The sequence below is a fragment of the Diadema setosum genome, chromosome 5, assembly GCF_964275005.1.
Source record: "Diadema setosum chromosome 5, eeDiaSeto1, whole genome shotgun sequence".
NCBI lineage: Eukaryota > Metazoa > Echinodermata > Echinoidea > Diadematoida > Diadematidae > Diadema > Diadema setosum.
In genome coordinates this window covers 12,958,576-12,981,178 of record NC_092689.1, presented here as the reverse complement: position 1 = coordinate 12,981,178, position 22,603 = coordinate 12,958,576, and the positions used below count along the sequence as shown (strand labels likewise).

Here is a 22,603-nt window from a genome sequence, read left to right as displayed (position 1 = left end):
ACCCTGAAATTATCATCTAACTGACATTAATGTGTGGGATGTGAATTCGTCAGTCAGCGTGATATGGAAAGTGTGTGCCCAGTGACTCAGTGCATTTCTATGAATAATGCAACTCACAACTAGGCACAGCAGACAGTGCAAGGGCCTAGTCTTACTTTTTAGACTGGTGGACATATTTCCTGGTGTAGCCTGTCAGCCACACTCAGTAATTTGGTGTGTGTTACAGGCTGTGTCTAGATTTGCATTAGAACATGTTTACGTGTACCCACAGCAGAAGATATGAGTACATTTATTCTGCCCCAGAAAGAAAGCTTGGGGACAATCGCCAGTCATGTGGATGGTCAGTCGCAAAGAAGATAAGAGCTCTCTCGACTGTCCCTGAGACATACATTGGGTTACATGACCGATCTCTGGCGCTCTCGTGGGAGATGACCGCCTGAAGATAACAGTATACAGTGATCTCTACTTATTACATTGTCTCTGATCTCTGATGTAAGTTTGAATATCAAACTCTACTGTCTTGGTTGCGACTGAAAAAAAAAAACTAACTCGGGTTTGTTTATCATTTGTTTTTTACGTGGTCCTCTCCTTTCCAATAGCACAATTATTTTGAACAAATAGCTTCATAGATTTATGTGTATGTTTATATGTTGTAATACATTATATATTTAGTTTTCCTTGAACTTCTATGTATGAACAACAAGAATGTGATATTGGAAATAAATTTTCATTTGAAATGAAAAAAAAAACCCAACATTTGAAATTCAGTTGATCTTTATTTTCCCATCCCTGCATTTTCTGTGACCAGTACCCAGAATGCCTGATAGTATACCATTTTGTCATATGTTCGTAAATAAAGTTGTTTCACCCTTGCAAAGCACTGACCATAATGTTCAGCTGTGAATTGTAACATCAGATCTTTGGTGGGGATGACACAAAAATTTGGATTAGGGTTGGCAGCCTCCATAATAGGCCCGTGCACACACAACGAAAATCGAAATTACAATCGCGATCCAAATTTCGATTTTTTTTTCGACCGTTCATACACAAGGAAAATCGCACTTCGCAGCAAGGAAAGAACGATCAGTGGCCAAAATTGCGCATGCGCGAAACTTGCATGACCGAAGACTGACCCCGCGGTCCCAATGTTGACGTTCACGCGCTACGAACGATGGGATTAAAAATACCGATTTCCGAATCTCGATCGCGCTCACACACACGACGCTTGGCAAAATAATTGCGATTATTCTGAAAAATCACACTAATAGTGCGAGTTGGATCGCGATTAGGATCGCGAAAATTAGTGAAATTTTTCTGTCCACACAGGAAAAAATTTCAAAATTTTGATCGCGATAAGAAAATCAATTTTTAAATCGCACTTTTTCCCTTGTGTGTGAACGGGCCTACTGTGTCTATTGAATAATAAAAGCTAGTGAGTTGCACGTTAACTTGCATTTAAGCAAAGTTTGAGCAAGGAGGTATACCTCCTAGGTTTGAGTAAGGTATGCATCAGTGTTCATAAGCTGGTTACTTATTCAGAAAGAGAATAAAATATAGGAGGAAGATTATTGTTTACAAAACATTCATCAAGAAGTCTTGCCTTCTCTGTCACCCATTCTGTAGTAATCATTTTTTTTTTCTAGTGTGACTGTAAATCCAGAATGTTTGCAAACAGATAGACAGAGAGACGCAAAGACACTTGTGCACAGTTACGGTTTGCGTGGTTGATGGATTGCCTGCACAAGTGTCTGGGAATGCAGACTAGAGCTACTGCGAATTCTAATCTTGTGTGCTCTGTGTTATTGTGTATCTGCAGCATGCAACCAGCCGACCAGCCGAGCAGCATCTGTGCATTGTGCGTCAAGCTGCCCCCGTGCGACTGAGGAGAGAGAAAGAAAAATAGGGAGAGAGATCGGGAGAGCATTCACACTCAGTTGTGTGTCTGCTTCTTCTTGCTTCTCCGGCTGAGGGTGCTTTCCCTATTTCGCAGGAGCAGCAGCAGCAGACATGCCTGATTCATTCATCACAGATTTTTTCCCCCCTCCTCTCTCCTTCTCTCTCTCTCCCACTCCTCCTGACTCCCCTCTTCCTCTCTGACTCCATCCTCCGTCTCCGGTTGAGCCGCAGAAATTGCCGGCGCGTGTCAGTCAGCCGCCGCCGCCGCTGAAGAACGAGAACGAGTGCAGAATCTCGCCTGGGAGAAGGGAGGGAAGGCGCACCGCTGAGTTTTGAGTTGAGGAGTCCAGCTAGCCGTGTGTGCATGCACGGGGAGCAGCAGCATTTGTATTCTGCTGCATAATACGGCTGCTCAGTGTTTGTGATTGTCTTTGAGGAGGAGGAGGAGGAGGTGGACGACTTGAATGAGGTGGAGGTAACCCTCGTGTAAACCCGTGTCGTAGTAAGGAGTCATGCTCCTGTAGTCAGGATGCTAATCTCTGGACCCTTTTCCGTGGGGATCAGCGACTTGACGACGTTGCATATGGCGGTGTATAGTTTTCGTTAACACTTTCGTATACCTAGTCCATCATTAGTATTGTGTGCATTCGGTTTTGTTTCACACTTCATGTGGACCTAAATGCATTATTATCTCAGTGGACACTTGAACACCTGCACGTTGTATTGCAATATATAATGTATATGACCTGATTTGGACACCAATTATGTTGTTTGCAATGCTTTTCCACCTTTACTGGATGATATGCATCATTGACCACCGTAGATCATCTAATTGGATGAGCTTAGTGTGATCCATGTGGCGCCTTGCCTGGAGTTGAAAATTGGATTAAACCTCATCATCCCATGGATTGGATTATTGGTGGCTCATCGGATCAATACGCACAGATTTGCAACAAGATGCGGAAGTTAATGGGAATTTAACTTAGATGATGACAACCCTCAGGAGCTGTTGATTACAGGTACGTGAATATTGGTTGTGTGTTGGGTCATCTGCATGGTGTTCGTGTCTTAATATGGTATAAATCAGAAAAAAAATATAGTTATGCTTGCATGTCTTAAATGAGGCAAGGATTTACTGTTTGCAATCTGGGAGTTACGTGTGCATCTTTCTAATTAGTGGCTACCATGATTCCTGGTTGGCTCTTAATCACTTCTCCCGAGGTTTGAATATTCTCGCCATGCAGCCTCAAGATTGCCGATATCTCACTATCGGAAGACGTAAAACCATTCTCATCGGTTGCACGCCAAGGAAAGAGCAAATATTTTTCAGCAAATTGCTCAACTGCGTGCATCGCAACAGACTCTGGCCAAATGCACAACGGCTTCTTTCGATATGATATTGCTCAGGGTGATGCTTTTCCTTTTTCTGCTCCGCATTCTCTTTCATCCATCCTTGGCATACAAATAGATCTTACTTGGTAGATGAGGGGAAAAGACCAACAAGTATTTCATTTCATTAAGCGCTCCACTCACCCACTGTGAGTCACTCCTGATATTACCGCCAGGCCGGGGGGTCGTTCTCATCCGTTGCTATTCTCCATCATGTGACCTACTGGCTACGGCAAGATGCTGGAACAATCCGCCAGCTTGCTGTGTTCATACCAATGTGACTTACTTTTATGCCTGTATGCTCACTTGGCAGCACTAAAAACAGATATTGATTGCAATTATTTGATATATATCATCTTATCATTTGCATGAAATATCACACAGGGTTCGAAGTTATGCTGCATTTTACCACTTGGTGAGAATATAGAAGACTACAGTCTCGTTACATAAGATGAAACATTGGCTTATTGCTTTTGCATAACCAGGGAGGTTGAACATTTCCACCCCACTGGCATAACATAGCAGCTGTGTGTATGTGTGTATAACTTTGGAAGAATCAATTCAGAGTGCATCTGAACCATGACTTAAATCATATAATGTGTACAGTGTATAACCAGAAGTGCTATTTGTTGAAGAGAATGCTTGCTAGATCTCCCATCCCCTCTGTAGTCAGAGAAGATGTTCAATTCAGTTCAGTTCAATTCAATTCAATTCAGTGCAATGCATTTCAATTCAATTCAATTCAATTCAATTCAATTCAATTCAATTCAATTCAATTCAATTCAATTCAATTCAATTCAATGTTCACATTAGTCAGTGTTGTCTGCATTATTATTACTGTAAGTGACTGTCATGATGTATGTTACAGAAAGAAAATTTCCTCGAGAACGATTGCATCAAATGAAGTGTATTATATTGTTACTATGTATCCCACAAAGGTCAGATTTTCTATTTTTTCATCAACTTCCTACAAATATTAATGTCAGATTTATAAATGGCTACCCCTCATAGTGAAAATTGGTTACAATGTTGCAAGAAAGAAACAAAAAGTCTGAATGCCTTGAAAGGTACATCTTTGTGATGAAGAGTACTGTATACACAAGGCCTTTTTCCCTACACAATTTTGTGAGTAAAGTGATTATAACAAAATGAACAACATGAAAAATATTGCAAATTTATTTGAAAAAAAAAATTGCTGATATACTTCCTGGAAAGGCAAAGCATTTGTTGTTCATCCCTTCATTGTGGTTCTCTATAGCAAATTTAGGTAAACTCAGAAAAGTATATATTTTTCTTTACAAATCCTGGTTTGCAATATCTGGGAAAATTGTGATATATTCAGTATAAACAAAAGTGTTTGCCTCTTACATATGATGCCAAATGTCCTCAGAACCTACTAAGAAAATATGACTGTATTGTGTAAAGGTTTGTGGCATAGTATACTACAGTTTGACCATATATTGTATGTTTTATGATGTTCACAGAATTCAAGTATGGAATTGCAGTCTTCTAGTGTCCAGTTGGTTTAGTTGAGGTAAGGCTACTCATGGGATGACCCTTAACTTTGACCGTGTGTAGGTTTGGGGACAGAGTGATCATATTCTCTCTGGAATATATATTTATATATTTTTTCTCCAGTTTATGCTCACTCAGGGAAAAGAGAAGAGCAGCAATTGAGAAAGGAAGGGGTAATTTATTGAGCGGCAGCATTTTCGCCCATGCCTGGGAAATCTATCATTCAAGCAGAAGTAACCAAAGGGTGCAAAGTACAAAACCTGCAAGTGCAAGGCGCTGAGAAAAGGGCAGATTTCATCCTGAGTCCGCTAGTCGGCTACACTTGTTTTGACGCCCCGCACGCCAGCCCTCACGTGTGTCTCTCCCATGGCAAAGCGGCACTTTTTTTTTGCTTGTTTTTTACGACCTCAGCGCCTTAGCTTGTCCAAAGCGCCAAACCCTAAATCTCCTCTAACAATACTTTTCCTGCTGACAAGCCCAGCTCAGTTGTCAAACATCTGCAAATTCGAATTTCAATCACTGATTTTGTTTCTCCACTTCTCACCCCCTCTCCCTTTCACGTTATCTTTTTTTGTAAAGCTTCTCATCTGAGTAGGTTTAGAGTAGGACCATAAATTAAATATTTACCTGTATGCCTTTGGCAATTTCCTGCAATATCAGATAGCCAAGCACCCATTGCATTACCATCCCTTTGATTTCACTCGTGATGTCCACTTAAAAATTCATGCCCTGTTTCTCTGTGGTGGAGTAGAGTATTGTTGAATATAGTTCATCTTTATAAAGTCATTGTGTATTGCCTCTTTTTAGTGTATAGGGTGGGGGATAAGGGGAAAAAAAATAGCACTTCCAGGTGGGTGATTCATTGGGCATTGGAAAGACTTTGATGGTAAAGTCTAAGGGATTCCTGCCAGCTGTGTACCAAAGGGCAAGCTGATACAGTATGTGCAGCATGCACGGTGATTTTGTAAAATCCACTATTCACATATCTGCTAACTTGTGGGGCCTATGTAGCAAGCAATTTTGAAAGGGCTGCAGATGTTTTTATAGAGTTAAATGGTTAACGGTTGATTGTTGGAATAGAGGTAGTGCACTTATATTCCTTTATTCGTTCTTCAAGTGGCTGCCATGAATATTTGCCTTTCAGAGTAATATTCAACATTATTCTCCTTGCTCTTGGCATCCTGCTAGGGGAAGTGTGTGTTAAGAGGAATGTATTAGATGCCCTTCTTACTTCCATCTTTCGGGCGCCCTTTGGTTCTGAACAGAAGTATTGAGATTGTGACACTCAGATGAGGTGTATAGTGATAAACACAACTTCGGATTTAAGTCAAATGAATGTTTGAATAAATTGATTCATGTAAATACATGACCACAGAGAAAGAGAAATATCAGATGCTATTATGACTTACTACCAGCACCATGTCTGCTGCAATTTTCACAGGATTGTATAGTGGGGACCAGCCTCTATTTATTTATTTATTTTTTTGAAATTCAATTCAATTCAATTCAATTCAATTCAATTCAATTCAATTCAATTCAATTCAACTCAACTCAACTCAACTCAACTCAACTCAACTCAACTCAATTCAATTCAATCCATTTGAATTGAATTCAGTTGAATTTAATTCACTTCAAATTTTATTTCATTTGTTTTGTTTTCTTTTTTTTTTGGGGGGGGACAAAAACTTATAGATATCACTTTCTTTGGCAACAGAGAATAAGGAAAGCAAAACATCCTGAAATGAAAAGAGTATATAAACAATAATTGTAGAACCATATAATAATTGTCATGAAAACTTAAGTGATCTAAGTGAAGTAAGCCATACGCAAAGTGCGGAAAATGAAGGGACCCTCTGAGGAGACAAAGCTTGTAGAATGTGTGAAGTATGGTATCGATTTGCAACTCGGTCATATTTTCAGTAAGTAGAGAGACATTCATGTTGCCATGATCTTTTGTTCAGCTGAGAAGCACAAGCGGAGAATGACTATGAATTGATGGATGCCTGGCGGCTGCAGATCTGTGTCCCACAAATTCTGATTACTGTGCTTTGAAACTTTGAACTCTTTGATCCACTTTGATAACGTTAACGTTCTATGGTTGTCCATATATGCGCATGTCACTCCCGCCGGGATTGCTTCACGTTTGGATTTGATGGAGCGATTAGATAGGCTCGGATCCCCATTGACAAAAGTTGGAAGCTATATTTGCTCGAGATATTACAGCCCATGGGCACTTAAAGGCGACAATTGGATCCACAAATTGGCTGTCAAAACAAACAAATTGGTGCATTGATGCATTGGCTGACAGAATTACCTCTTTCCTTGTGCAGAGTTTGAATAAGCTGTCTAGCTCTTAAAATGATGATATCATATATGGGCATGAGATGATGTTTGTTTTATTCTTTTTTGTACTTTTTCCCATTGTTTATGTTTGTATCTACATGTCTGTGTGTGTGACTGTGTGCCTGCTGTAACTGTTTGTAGTTTTGGTTAAGCTATCGAGATAAACTTTAGAAGTATGGTTGCAACCTCAAAGCTGAGTCTGCTGTGAAGAAAGCACATAGGTTCAAGACTGGAAGGAATTATCTAGTACCCATGCTGCTGGGAGCTCTAGAATAATTCAGCTGACACTGGTACTAATCAGTACTGATAGACTGGTAGTGCATTTCCTATTCATCTTAATTGTGTTTGTATCAAAATGGTATCCCCATATATTGTACAGTATGAAAATATCGGGAGAAATAACTTTGAAATACATAAGTGCTTTTGAATCTTGTATGTATTGGATTCTTTTTCAGTAATCATCACACAGAGATATACTTATGATAGTTGTATACAATAGATATATGCTTTTTTTGTCCCCGCAGAACGAGTTCGAGCAGGGGACTATGAAACGGGCTCCGTACGTGTGTGTGTCTGTGCGTCCGTATGTGATCAAAATGTTAAATTTGCTACTTCTCTGTCATTTATGAGCCAATTTTGATTCTGTTTGCTTTATATGATAGCACTACATGGGAGCTTTGAAACTTCTACACAGAATTTCAGTTGTAACCTTTGACCATGACCTTTGACCTATATTGTACATTTTGCTACAAAATGCTACTCCTTCGCCATTTCTAACCCGATTTTGATTCCGTTTGCTTTATGTGATGGCACTAGGTGAGGGCTTCAAAACTTCTACACAGAATTTTGACCTTTGACTTCTTTGACCTTTGACCTTGATTTTTGACCTATATTGTACATTTTGCTACAAAATGCTACTCCTTCGCCATTTCTAACCCGATTTCGATTCCATTTGCTTTATGTGATGGCACTAGGTGAGGGCTTCAAAACTTCTACACAGAATTTTGACCTTTGACCTTGATTTTTTACCTATATTGTACATTTTGCTACAAAATGCTACTCCTTCGCCATTTCTAACCCAATTTCGATTCTGTTTGCTTTATGTGATGGCACTAGGTGAGGGCTTCAAAACTTCTACTCAGAATTTTGACCTTTGTCTTCTTTGACCTTTGACCTTGATTTTTGACCTATATTGTACAGTTTGCTACAAAATGCTACTCCTTCGCCATTTCTAACCCGATTTCGATTCCGTTTGCTTTATGTGATGGCACTAGGTGAGGGCTTCAAAACTTTTACACAGAATTTTGACCTTTGACTTCTTTGACCTTTGACCTTGATTTTTTACCTATATTGCACATTTTGCTACAAAATACTACTTCCGGCGGGGACATATATTACGCACCGCGTAATTTCTACTTTTCCTTGTTTTTCATAATGTGTTTTTCAAATAACAAAATTGAATTAAAGTCTAACAGTCTGCACATTTGTCAAAGTATTCTTCATTTATATTGCCAGCAAGCCACATCAAGTATGTTCTATTTAAATTGATGCATTTGTATGTCTGTTTTGTTTTGTTTTTGTTTTTGTTTTTGTTTTTGTTTTTTTTTTGTTAAAATCGGATGTGTTCAAATATTATGTCTGACAATACAGATCCCCCAAACTCATAACCAAATCTTTCTTCTTGGAAGAGCCAGTTGTCTGCATTCTGGTGCATAGTCCATGACAAATTAGAATTGATGAAGCTAGATATCTGGATTGATTGTTTTCATTTCCTCCCGGGTTGAATTTGATTTTTTGAATGGCTACGGGCCCAATCGTCTGTCAAGTTTCACAATCGTAAAGCATGTTGACTCATCCAGAATATCTCCCTGATCCTCGGGCGAGGGGAAAAATTTGGGAAGTATCAGCTTTCCGTTATGCTTGGAGTAAAAGACCCAGTTATGGTCTGATTATTGAAAAATATGGATGGAGGAATTATTAAAGGATTGCAATAATTTCGTGTCTGACTAGAATGTAAATGAATATTAGCTAAACCTTTTTATAGTTCTCTCTCTTATATGTCTCTGTGTATTCATAAATACATATACAGTCAGCTGTATATTTTTGCATCCAATAAAATATGAAGAGTTTGTTTGCAAAAACCGATAAGTCCATATTTGCGAAATGGAGATATTTGCGATTAAAGGTCAAGAAAAATAAAGAGAATAATAAGAATATTTTTGCTCCTTTAGACCATAACTTCAAAAATGTACCTTTATATGAAGTGACCAATATATCATTTAAAAGGTATTATTTTGTACTTTATGACAGAGATCTTACTTCAAAATCTTCAAAAATGGACTTATCGGTTTTTGCAAACAAACTCTTCATATATAAATGTACTAGCGTATGTTGCAGTCGAAGGTAGCTATACTTACTTGTATGTATGTGTATACATCCTACAGTATAGTTCAATGAGCAATTGTGCATTATTTTCAAGGTACATTCTGGAAAGCATTCTCTTTAAATTTTGGCTAGACAGCTGGTTAAAAAGTAGAAGAAGCAAACAAATTGTATTTTGTCAAATGGTAGATGTTGCTGCTTGGCAGTCTTGTTTTACTTTTGGATATTTTATTTTGAAAGTTTCACTCGCCCCCTTTTCAGTTTGAGAGGCTCTCAGACTATACCATGTCACTTTGTTGCCATATGAATACATGAAAACACCTGTGAAAGCAGTGCAGCTGTAGAGTGTTGAAACAGGCTCCGTGTATGAATAGTCCTATAGAATTACATGGGTAGGTGAGCATGTGGAAGTTGATTATATCAAATGAATTCAGAAAAAAACAACAACAACAAAACGACAACCCCCCCCCAAAAAAAAAACAAAAACAAAAACCAACAGATTGTCAACATTGATACTACGTATTAAGTGGTATCAATGATTTAATGAAAAAAATACACTGATTATAATCTGCAGCCTTCTATGGCTATTGTTGTTGTTGTCTTTGTCAAGATGATACCTTAATGACTAAAAGGTCCATGACATGCATCATACCGTAAAAGGGGAAATTTTCATAGAACGGAAAATTTCTGTGCATTTTCATGCCAATAAAGTGGTATGAAAATGAAAGAATGCAGTATATATTTTCTCCTTATACAGTATGTACCACAATGTAATGTCTTAATTCCGCAGAATTAAAAACATGCAAAATTCATCTTACTTGGCAGTGTATGAAAAATTACTTAAAAATATCCATTTTTGCAGTAGTTCCTTGAATTGACATAATCTATTTCCTACCTGGAAGCCTGTATTTCCTTGAAGATTCTTGCTTGTTAACCTTAGACATACAGTGCCGACCGCGGGAAACGTCACACTTTTCCGAGATCTGGACGAGGCCACTGACGCGTATCCCCGCGGGTACCCGTGGGTATACGCGTTCAGTGGACGAGTCCATCCGCCCGCATGGATAATCCATCCTCGGGAATTTGCGTCTCGATTGACGCGGGTTGGACGAGGGTGGACGAGGGTGGACGAGGGTATTCAAGGGCACATTCCCGTTAAGCTTTATTTTGACCGCTCAATCAAAATACATTTCATGGAGTTCCGACTTTGCCCATTTTCATCAAATTCCGATTTCAGGGGCTTCTTTTCGATTTAATCACACTCTGATGTCCACTGCCTTGATTGTTCGCTACTTTCTAAAGAAGTACACCTGCGGAAGTTGTGCACATGCGTTCATCACTCAAGTATCAATAATTATTAGAACATATCGACATCGGTTACGATCATCTCGCTATTCACGACTTTTAACAACCTGCGCCACCAAAATTTCATTGCTGAAAATTCGGTGGCCCAATCGGGCTACAAAAAAAGTCGGATGTTTGCCTTTACTTTTGAAAATGAACAGCGGTAACAGTCGGCTCCGTAAGACGCAAAAATGAATGTCGCATGTTTACTTTTGATTTTAGAAATGAATCACGGTGACATTTGACTCCGTATGATACTGGAATAAATACCGAATGTTTGCTTTGGCGTTCGGAAGTGAATGATAATATTCAACTCCGTAAGACGATAAGATAAATGCCGGATGTTTGCTCTTACGTTCGAAAGTAAATAGCAATAACATTCAGCTCCGGAAGATGCTTGAGTAGGCTATATTATGTCGAATGATCCCTTTGACGTTCGGAAATAAATAACAAAAATATTCAACTCCGTACGATGATAAAATAAAAGACGGATATTTGCTTTTACTTTCGAAAATAAATAGCAATAACATTCGGCTTCGGAAAATGCTAACATAAATGTCAGATGATTGCTTTTACGTTCGGAAGTGAATAGCAGTAATATTCTGCTCCATACGATGCTGAAATAACTGTTGGATGTTTGCTTTTAGATTTCGAAATGAATAACAGTAACATTCAGGTGCGTTCGGTGGTAAAATTAATGTTCAATGATTGCTTTGATGTTCGGAAATGAATAACAATGACATTCAACTCCGTATATACGTTTATAAAATATACAATGTATATCTGATGTTTGCTTTTACGTTCGGAAGTAAATAGCAATAACATTCAGCTCTCGAAGATGCTAAAGTAAATGTCGAATGATCCCTTTGACGTTCGGAAATAAATAACAAAAATATTCAACTTCTTACGATAATAAAATGAATGACGGATGATTGCCTGTACTTTCGAAAGTAAATAGCAATAGCATTCGGCTCCGGAAGATGACAAAATAGATGTCAGATGATTGCTTTTACGTTCGGAAGTGAATAGCAGTAATATTCTGCTCCATTATACGATGCTAAAATAACTGTCGGATGTTCGCTTTTAAATTTCGAAATGAATAACAGTAACATTCACCTGCGTTCGATGGTTCGGAAATGAACACAATAATATTCAACTCCGTGTATACGATGATAACATAAATGTCTGATGTTTGCCTTTATGTTCAAGAGTAAATGGCAATAACATTCAGCTCCGGAAGATGCTAAAATAAATGTCGAATGTTTGCTGTGACGTTCGGAAATTAATAACAAAAATATTCAACTCCGTATATACGATTTTGCGTTCGGAAGTGAATAGCAGTAATATTCTGCTCCATACGATGCTAAAATAACTGTCGGATGTTAACTTTTAAATTTCGAAATGAATAACAGTATACATTCAGCTGCGTTCGATGGTTCGGAAATGAACACAATAATATTCAACTCCGTGTATATGATAACATAAATGTCTGATGTTTGCTTTTATGTTCAAGAGTAAATAGCAATAACATTCAGCTCCGGAAGATGCTAAAATAAATAACGCATGTTTGTTGTGACGTTCGGAAATGAATAACCAAAATAACTCCGTATATACGATGATAAAATAAATGTCTGATATTCGGTTTTACGTTCGAAATATAACAATAACAATCAGCTCCCTTCGACTTTCGGAAATGAATGATAATAATATTCAACTCCGTACGATGTTTAAATAAATGTCGGATGCTTGCTTATAATTTATATTGCTATGTACTTTCGCAAATAAATAGCAATAACATTCGGCTCCGGAAGATGCCAAAATGATTAATGTCACATGATTGCTTTTACGTTTGGAAGTGAATAGCAGTTACGTTCTGTTCCGTACTATGCTAAAATAAATGTCGGATATTTGCTACATGTGTATTACATTTCGAAATGAATAGTAACATTCGGCTGCGTTTGATGGTAAAAAACAAAACAAAAACAAAACAAAACAAAACACACACACACACAAAAAAAAAAAACTGTCTGATGTCTGCCTTGACGTTCAAAATTCGGCCCCGTACGATATGATGAAATAATTGTCAGATGACTCATTTCACTTTCGCAAGTGGACAACAGTGACATTCGGCTCCGTACGATGATAAAATAGATGTCGGATGTTTGCTTTTATAATTGGAAATGACTAACTGTTAAATTCTGCTCCGTATACGACAGAGCTGCCAACCTTTCGAAGCACAAATTAGTACTCAGCAGCTCCAAAATTCGTATTTTCCACCAGAATTCGTATTTTTTTCAATCTCCCTCTTTTTGCTAAGAGGCCTACAGGCTCTAAACATAACGTTATGACACATGCCGAAGCATCCAGCTGGTCACCAGCACGATAAAGATTCTAAACTACGCAATGTTCAGCGTTGATTGATTGCTTTCTCGCAATGTGTACAAGTGCAAGTTTGTACCTCCAAAATCTTTCTGGGCTGATTATGGAAGCTTCCATTTTCTAGCAGGGGACGGGGAATGCTTGATCTTCTCAAGAGAGCTTCTGTGTGAGCGGATGCAAAACTCTGTTCTGTGTTTCCAATTATGTACTATCAAAACATAATCATGCGTTGTTTTCAGGCTTTTTTCATTTTATTGGATTTTAAACATCAGTATTTTTCGAAGTATTCCAATTCCTTTTCCCCTGACTGGAATCGGAAAGTCTGCTATAACGATGATCGCAAAATGCCGCGCTGTGTGTGGAAGCGCCGATGTGGTGCAAACACGTGGCTTCATTTTCAAGTTTAAATGAATGCGCCATGTGCTCCTGCCTATAAGAGGTTACTGCAAGTTCGATGGATCGAATGCGCCATAGCTGAGCTGAGCTGAATGGCTTGTTTACGGTAAACATGCAATTTACGTTCGATATGAAGAAATCATTACGTCTTTCACGAGGGAAAAACACACAAAACAAACAAACAAACAAACAAAATACACCCACGAACGAATGTTGATAGCCAAAACTTTGAAAAGTAATAAGCAGTTTTGATGCGCGTGAACTGAAATTAATTGTCATTACACGTTGTATTTTGCTGTCTAACCAGGTGATGACTGCATCTCATTGGACCTTCTCGTAGTGAATTTGTCTGGGCATACGAGACCTTTCATGTATTTCTGTGATTGCATTTTTTTTGACTAAATAATCAATCCTTTTGTTATTGTTCAGGGAACATTAGATATTCGATCAAGTACACTATAATCGACTCTTCGATGCTCCCTACTATGCGCCAAAAGAAAGGCTATAGACATAGAATCATGATATCTTTGGAATTATTCCTTTAATTCAACTAATGAGCTGGTTCTTCCATCGATATTTCCAGGATACTTACACGCTGTTTATTCCAATGCGCGCATTCTTTCGTCTGGCACGCACCTGGGTGTGGCACCTGCTTTTGTGGAAATTTCCACAAGGGAGAGGGGTGGGGTGTCAAGTTTCTTCGAGCCGAAGAGACTGCATACACAATCTCTTCGCTTTTATTTATTGTCATTCGTGTTTTCGCCTTATTCTTTGCTGATATTGAACATTTAGATTTAACTTTACGAAAGTTGCTATAGCACATGGTTCGTTTTGTTGTGAGGTGTACGTAATTTCTTTTTTTTTTTTAATCATTCTTGAAAGGGGAAAGAAGAGTAAGGGGGAAAGAAGACTAGAGGGAAAGGGAAATAAAACAAACGTCACGTATGCTAAGCATTCACAGGAAGCCGTCTTTTTACACCAGTCACCAGCATAGTTATCATCACTATCAGACATCACTCAAGATCATTTTAGCCTTTTCCTATGATCAACATTAAGAAACACGCATAATCCCTCGAGATAAATACCTAGGAAACTCAATAATAAATACAAAGTATCAACACCTCCCAACAACACAAACATTTAGAAAAGACAACAAATAGCACATCGAAGCGGCTGGGATCAAACTCCGTCGCTTCGATTGCAGCGAAGCGGAGAAATCGCCGTTACGAAAATAACAGTGCGAGACACTAAGAGAATTACGTTTAAATACTTCAAAGTATAAAGGGAACAGATAAAGTGATATTAAATGTAAGAAATCGTACTAAACGAGGTGTGAGAAACGACGGAAATAAAACGAAGTTTAGTAGTAAGCTTAGGCCCTAGCAAAAGTTTTGCAGCGCCGAAAGCTACGCGAAAATAAACACACATATAAAACTCGGTATTGCGACGAGATCCTATGGGATCAAGTCAATAAACGATACAAAACAAAGGAAATTGATTCATTTTGACGGGGAAAATAGTTTGTTATAAGTATTCTGTTATTTGAGATATCCTTTAATAGGCCTAGAAATAATCGAGTTTCCACGATACTCTGGAAAGAAAGTTCGAACGCTTTTCACCTGCACATATACTGCAGAGGGCAGTGCACATCAGTCATCAATACACGAACAGAAACTCACCTCTACAACTTCCTCGCAGAAAATGATGCAATAGCGTTATAAAAAAAACACACAACACTCTAAAAATCATTTCGTACTTGGGAGGCAAGGGACAAGAGGATGAAAAGAAGAGAAAAAGAAGCAGACATTGCACAACGGGACGCTTTCACCCCGCCTCATACGGTACTGTAGTGGCAGTTGGCTACAGTGTGTAGACACTCCCCAGCCGGCCGGCCACACATTGGGATACCACGGCGATCCATGTAAACATCCAGGGTCCGAAGGCGACAGGGATTCACGCGCGCGAAGTTCTGTTCGGTGTACAAAGTACGCAAGCAGCGATATGCGTGTGCGCACATTTTTCTATTCAGCGCTTTCCACATACGGTGCGTACGCGTTGCATCGATATCCCAGCTGAATACAGATAACATGGCACATGCGACGTGCGTTTGCTATATTTTTACCCATTATTTTCCCCCACTGTGAATTCGTACTTTCTAAGGACGTTTTCATATTGTCGTATTCCCTTCGATTTTTCGTATACGAATTTTTCGGAACGGTTGGCAGCTCTGGTACAATGCTAACATAAATAACAGATTATTGCTTTCACATTTGAAAATGATTAATGGTATATAGGCTCAGTATGATGCTTAAATAAATAGAGGATGTTTGCTTCCCATTCGGAAATCAATAAGGGTAACATTCAGCTCCATAAGATGCTAAAATGAATGTCGGTTGTTTGCTTTTATACAGTGTATTTGAAAATGATTAACGGTAATATTCGGCTCCGTAAGGTTCTAACATACTATAGTAAATGTTGGATGATTGCTTTTACAATCAGAAATGAATAGCGGTAACTTTCGGCTCTTTACAATGCTAAAACAAAAAATCTGGAAATGCTCCCACTTTCTCATCCCAAAAGTAAGCTATGACCACCTAATAGCATAGGCATCAACTTTTATAATTATCTATAAGCCTATTTGCTAAATCTTAGAATTCAGAATAATGGTGATAAGATGATCTACTTCTGTATTCATTTATTTTAGACATGGGTACCTGTCACGTCAGTAATGCTTAATAATTGTTTTTAGTAGGACCGATTTAGTTTTTCCTATGTTTTTCTTGATTTTTTTTTTGGCCACCAAAAAAAAAATAGAAATCAATGATTTTGATGGTCAAAAATAAAAATTAGTGTGGAGCCCTGCGATATCATTGGGCTCATCATTACTTAATCTTTCCCATGATACGCTAATATTTATATCATCAATCTGCCGACGTCATCCGACAATTCATGATTCAAACCTTTTTTTTTTCATCGTCCGTAACCCAACTTTGAACACAGACAGGGTATTCTTTCTCATTCTAGAGTAATGAAGGAGCGCACTTTCGGCTGTGATCTAAGTCCTATTATCATCATGAGTTCATGTCGCCGTTTAGTGATCTAAACTTCAGCTTTGCTGAACTGTTCAATGTCTTGAGCAGGAAGCGAAAACAATGGCTGGACTAAGGAACCTTCGTTTTTAAAAGGGGGAAATAGAAACAAAAAACAACACTGAAACCGAACAAGCCGGCCAAGCATTGTTTAGGTCAACCACGCGTGGTGATAATCGCGCCCATTGATCGCTCTGTCCAGCTGGCTTAACCCTATTCTAACTGGGAGGAGTTTTTACTGGGGGTGACCCCCCCCCCCCCTTCAGATCTCGGCCACCGATCGCGCGATCGCTGCGAAATTTTTCCTGAAGATAGAGCTGGATGTCAACTACAAGATTACATGGTCATACAATAGAAAAATATTGCCTTTCTATTTTTAATAAATTGATTATGCAAAGTTGTGCATGAAATCATATTTTCACCTATAACTCCATAAAAAAGACTGAAGTATTGCTAAATTTTTGTGTCAAAATTCCTCAAGACATATAAACCAATTTTCATTTAAAAATAAAGCACAGTCAAAACCAATTTCTTTTGTTTTTTATTGTTTTGTTAATTTCTTATGTATTTTATTGATTGTTCGACCTTGTGTTTTCTGTTGTTTTTCAAAATTTGTTGCAGGCACTTTTTCAGGCTTATCTACACTATATAGAATTGATTAATTTCAATGGTTCAGAGATGAAATACTATAATTTATATCAATTTAACCCCCAAAACACAATTTACATTCAATTTGCACACGATATCATGAATTTGAGCTGTTTTCCGGTTGACATGCATTTGCATAACATTACGTAACTTCAGAACGGTGTACTCAGACGCCGCAAATTTGGTCTCAAAATATGCGGAAGACTTCAATGAAAAAAGTTGTGAAACGACGCGGCAAAATCTTTGCGCGTTGCAGAATCGTGACGCGAAACGTGGGGGGGGGGTCAATTTGACCCATTTGACCCCCCCCCCCAGTTAGAATAGGGTTAAGAGTATGCATATTGACCAAAAATAGTCAGACAAGTCTTACAAGCTATCGCTACTATTTATGTTGAAAACTGGAACTTTCTGAAAGGTTAAAGATGATCGTAAAATCAGTTCTGGCTACAGGATTTTATAATAATTATAATAGCATACAACATGTACCAAGTTTTCATCGTTTACCTGTCTTATCACTCCAAAGCAGTTCAGCTTAACTGTTGACTTATAGAAGTGATCATCAATCGGTAAGGATTAGTCAGATGAATTCATGAATTCACTTTATGCATCACGGCTAATCGAACTATTCAACATCGTTGAAGTAACCATACTTTTTTATTTTCATAGTTCAAACTATTTCTTAACATTTATATGCAAAACGAAAGTACTCTACACGTTTTTCAAAATGCTCAAATGTAATGAGTCAATTCCACAAAGATTGCATTACGGCAACCTTTACTGACCTAAACAAGTTTTCTATAGAGCTATCAGTTCTATTATAATGGCATTCTGATAACTTCGACTGCGTTTTGAACTCGTACCGAGCACAGCATTCAAAACAACGGGTTCCTCAGGTCCTCTTTAGGTACTGGTATACTTGCTAAAAGCATTCTCTTTAGCTTCCATTGACAACAACATGGGAGGAGAATGGAAGCGATCAACTTTCTCGGTAAATGAGGCTTTTCGCATATAGCACACATTGCGTGCCTCTTTCTTTTTTCTGTTTCTGTTGTTTCAAACTACACTGCAGCCGACACACAACACAAACACACCAAAGTTTACATTCAGGCAACCGTATTTTGGTATTGGTTAGAATCGAATTATATCTGTCTTGTGATTGGCTAATATTCTGTAGCAAAAACAAAACAAAACAAAACGAAACAAAAACAAAAATGCTGAAAACTGCTTATCGAATATCATCAGTGGCGTGCCAAAGGAGTAAAATGGAGTCTATACTCTAAAGGGGCCTGAGCTTTTGATTCCAGAAGAATCTTCGTCAGAGGCAAAATGATAATCAGGCAGGGAAAGCAATCACATTATAAAGAAGTTCACACAACACGAACAGTCAGGGACAGGCTAGGGACACGGAACAAAGAAAACAAAAGGAGAGGATGGGAGGTCATGGGCAAGGAGGCCAACAGGTGAAGGGAGGGGGATTAAAGCAGGAGGGTGGATAGACAAAAGGCATAGGAGGGTCAGTGATAATCCTGAGTGCCATGGGGGTGCATCCATTTAAGAATGAATTTTCTCACACACCCAAGCTGTCGCCATTTATGTGTGTGCGATGAAGCGTTAACGCCGTCGCTAAGCAGGACTGTTGCATCATGGGGGGGGGGGGGGGGAACGGGTTGTGAGCTTGAACATAACCTGAACTTTAAGGGCGATTTTCTTTTCTTTTTTTTTCTTTTATGACTTCTAGGGATGCGGAAAGGGGTTGTTTCATATATTATTGTAAAGATAAAACTATACAATGTATGTAGAATTCAAGTATTTATATATACATGGGTAGACATGCCTAAAATTTCGTTTACTGCGACATACGCATTTCGACCGAGCGCATCACGACCTGTATGGACTACGAACATGTATTCTTTTATCTTGCGCTCTGCTTTTGTGGGAATTTCTTCAAGCATAGGTGTCAGGTTTTCCTACGTTACGTCTGCGGTCATTAATTCCATATTTGTTAGTTTGTCTGCTTTCTTATTCTGTGTTTTATGCATTTTACTTGAACTTAAAGGTCTAGACATTTCGTTTGCTAAATGCACGCGAGTCACGTTGCATTGTATGATGTATTTTGTTTCGTTGACCATTCATGAGAAGCGTTTCTTTGAGCAAACTCTCTTTTCACACCAAAATCACTTATAGAAGGTAGTCATCCACACTGGTTATCAAAATAATAATTCCGTCATTTTCCTTTCGTTCAGAAACAGGAATCAGAATTCTCAACACGTCATCCACATTGGTTATCAAAACAATTCCGTCATTTTCCTTTCGTTCAGAAACAAAAATCTGTTATTCTCAACACGTTATTACAAAAATTACATCTCACAGCGATAATAGGGCCTACTAGAACCAACTCATCGCAGCAAAATGACACATTACGGTTACGAGGACATACACAATGCTTGAACAAATTACTTTGCTTCAAAATGTAGAAACAGATGAAGTGACATAACAAGAGAAAGGGCGCACCGAAAGAGGTACACTGTATCAAGATCAACTAAGATAAACTCTAACAAAAAAGAAGAAGAAGAAGGAAACTATTCCCCCCCCCCCACACACACACACACACGCACACACATACACACAAACGAGTAGATACACAAAGGTCATATGTTTACCTTTGGGAGCAGTGATTTAAAAGATGTTTTAGATATCACATGTGATGCATAATAGGTCCGTTGTGCAAAGCATCCTACATATTTTTTTTGTAATAAAGCCTAGAATATCAGTATTTTCTCTTATAGATTGTAAAGAACCTTCGGAATTAGGACCTTTGTTTCATTTTCGGATTAACGAACCTTCGGCATAACGAACCTTATTTCATTTTTTGATAAATGAACCTTTGGAATAACAAGTTACAAACCTCATATTTTCGGATTAACGAACCTTCGGAATAGCGAACTGTAACCGTTCACATAGTGTACTGTATTTTCGATCATACGGATTCATATTTTTTTCCAGCGGTTGTTTCTATCCCTATAACTCACATTTCAGAACTATGGGGGTTTTGTTTCATGTACGTGGTGAATTAATACGCCTTTAATGCAAGAGCAAAAACATGGGAAAGTTTGAATGCTTTTCACGTGCACATCGTCACATAAAGAGAATCAGGTGCTGACGGACCATAGAAGTGTCTCAAAATCAATACTGCCATGCAGCTTGCACCAAAATCACAAGAAATACTACATGAAGATTCTGATAGGTATTATCCCGTAACAGGGGCGGATCCAGGAATTCCGTAAAGTGGGGGCGCGTTTACAAAATTAAAGGGGGCGCACGCACCCCTCCCCCATTTTTTTTTTTTTTTTTTACATTTCTTTTGTTTCAACAAAAAAAAAATAAATAAAGGGGGGGGGGGCGGGCGCCGGTTGCGGTCCTCCCTGGATCCGCCCCTGCGTAACCAAGTAAGTTTGAGAGAGAAAAGTTTGAGCCAAAAACACAGCGTTGACAAGTACTACCACAAATTGCATTTTAAATATGGTATATAGTACACAGTACGAGAAAGTATACAGCACGAGATCTCTAGTTTGATTTTCATTTCGCTTCGAATAGTAGACGAGCAGTGACAATCCGTCAAAGTGCAAACTACAGCTAGGGCCTAGCGGCACAGTTTACAGGTCTACCTTCTGTTCACTGCATGGTACACATAAACAAGAACAAAAGCGTTTTCTTCTTTTGCATGTTAGCATGGGGACGATAGTGAATTAAGTTCACCAAGATTCAATGTTTGTAAACAAGAAAGCAGCGCGTAGCAAAGACCTCAGATCGTTGTTATAGCACACGTGCATCTATTGTGGTAACATTTTAATCAACGCACTAACACCATCTGAACATACTCAACGATCATGCCACACAATCACTGTGAAGGGGAAATGTTCAGCAACAACAAGGGCACGAGTATGTAGCCTACCATATACTTACTGTACGCGCATTCATTCCGTGAGTGCCAAATACAAGCTAGAAACACACGCAATAAAGAAACATCGCAAGTTCATGAACTGAGGGACCTTTTTGTGGTCTTATATCTTAACAAGATAAAGACGTTGTGATTTCGGGTGCTGTTCGTTATTCCGAAGGTTCGTTATTCCGAAGGTTCTTTATCCGAAACACATAAATTCCCTAAACCATAGAGGTTCGTTAATCCGAAAACGAAAAAAGGTTCGTTAATTCGAACATTTGCGGCGTTATTTCGAAGGTTCGTTAATCCAAAAATGACATAGGGTTCGTCATTCCGAAGGTTCGTTAATCCGAAAATGAAATAGGGTTCGTTATCTCGAAGGTTCGTTGATCCGAAATGATATAGGATCCGAAATGATATAGGGTCCGTAACGAACCTTCGAAGTAAGTCGAGCTTTGTTTCATTTTCGGATTAACGAACCTTCGGAATAACGAACCTTATTTCATTTTCGGATTAACAAACCTTCGGACTAAAGAACCTTACTAACGAACCTTCGGAATAACGAGCTGTAACCGTGATTTCATATCCAATTTGTTTAATTGGACCTTTTAAAAGCTATGATTGTATCGAATCATTGAGAGCAATGAAATTTAACGGCCTTCTGTCCGCCGTATCAAAAGTGTGATGATAAAGGGGATGTGCGCATTGTCATTCGAAATACATGTAACTACATGTAACTCTACATTTAAGTAATTAGTCTGATTATTATATAGCAACTGATTTTGGGATTGATAGTCACTACTGACAGTTTTTATTTTCGTAAACGGCACCTGTCAATCTCACAGGCATCAAGTCGAAGCACTCACACGTCATGAATTGACCATAACGTAAAAACGACAGAACTCTACACACAAGAGTTTTGTGATAAACACACGCTGGGCACACAAGATGAGTATGTTGGAACCACATGGCGCACTCACTGCTGGCAGGGCAAGCACGTGCTTTGCTCATCGAACTGATCGTTTTTATAGCGATCATAATATCGCTGCACAACAGAGATTCGTATTCCAATGCACAGTAGGCCTACTCTCTCTCGATCTCTCTCTCTCTCTAAAAAAAAAAAAATGAAAACATTCACACTTGAAGGGGTGGATACATTTAAAACGGAGTCAATTTAGAGTGAAATTGGAATGAATTTTGAGTGAAAATGTTCATTTTCACTCGGAGTGACCTCCGGGATCACTCGAAGATTTTGGAGTGCTATTGATGTAGCGCGATTCCG

The 22,603-nt window shown here is 38.6% G+C and overlaps 1 protein-coding gene across 1 annotated transcript in view; it reads left to right on the top strand.

The window, feature by feature from the left end:
* LOC140228524 (uncharacterized) overlaps positions 1–22,603 on the top strand; it is a 456,303-nt gene that overhangs the window by 68,054 nt on the left and 365,646 nt on the right. The window lies entirely within an intron of this gene.